Raw genomic sequence first — 1274 nt, forward strand, 5'->3', positions numbered from 1 at the left:
GAGAAAGGTTGTTTCCCCAGGTGGGGATTTTTCCCTGGAGTTAGGGATTAACAGGACTAAGGAAGGGAATAAATCAGTAAAACCCCTTAACTAAGTGCCAGGCGGGTAGTTAATCACCTTAATAACTACGAATCACGCTTAAACTACATAATCTTTACTTAGGATAATCTCCTTCAGTTACTTCCTTGTAGCTTAACAGAACAGTAGAGTAGTAGCCTTGGAATGGAGATAACACCTTTGGAGTAGAATGGACAGGATTAAAATCAACAGAACTAGATGGAGAGGGGATTTTCTGGCAAAGGTCAGATAAACTATGGACATGAAACAAGGAACTGTAGAAGGTTAAGGGAGGACCCAAAACATACCATGATGTAACTACAGAGGCATGCTTATAGGATCAAATGGTATAAATACAGATGTAACAGGAGAATAAAGAGGGAACCTGGCTATGCTGATCATCTGAACACTGCTGCCTCCGTGTCATTCCTTCTTCGCTGACTCTGTCCACACCTTTGGGAACCCCTGGACCTGCTGAGGCTGGACCCCAACATAATTAGTTAAACACAAACCCAATGGGATGAACTTTCCCATCTCTGGTAGTAAATGAAAAAGTATTATTAACACTCTAAACATCAATGAAAGTGACCTGGGTGTAATCTCAGGCAAGCCACACTGGAAATGATTATTAATTGAGCTGAAATCTAATTGATGTATTACCTCCCATCTAAAGAAAGACAATGAATAGAAGAGAAATGATCAGCATAAGGTATAGTAGAAACAAACAAACAAACAAAAACAACCAGAAGTTATTTGCTTTGAATTATCCATTTGGGGAAACACATTAATTCTGCTATGCATGATAGGGGTACGGTGATTCAACATGCTTCACTGTAATTCAATTTAAAATTTAATCAATACACTTTTCAAGGATAGTACTTTAAATGAAAATGAAACTGAATCTCAAGAAAATATTCCAGTATTCCAGAAAGTTTTAAAGTGATCCCATATACCTACTCTTACATCATCCACTTTATACACAACAGCTCTAGGATTGATGATAACATACTCAGTCCCACGTCTTTCCCATTTGAACCTTGTCAGGCACAATTTTTTTGCAACAAAAATATATCTCATAATCTCCAAACTAAAAACGCATGATGCTTGTCCAAGGTCAAAATCCTCATATTGACCTAATTAGGTAATAATTTAACACAGGATGTACATTTTTAAAAACAAAATTTTTGCCGTAACCGGTTTGGCTCAGTGGATAGAGC

This window comes from Myotis brandtii, unplaced genomic scaffold (assembly GCF_000412655.1).
Source record: "Myotis brandtii unplaced genomic scaffold, ASM41265v1 scaffold182, whole genome shotgun sequence".
Taxonomy (NCBI): domain Eukaryota; kingdom Metazoa; phylum Chordata; class Mammalia; order Chiroptera; family Vespertilionidae; genus Myotis; species Myotis brandtii.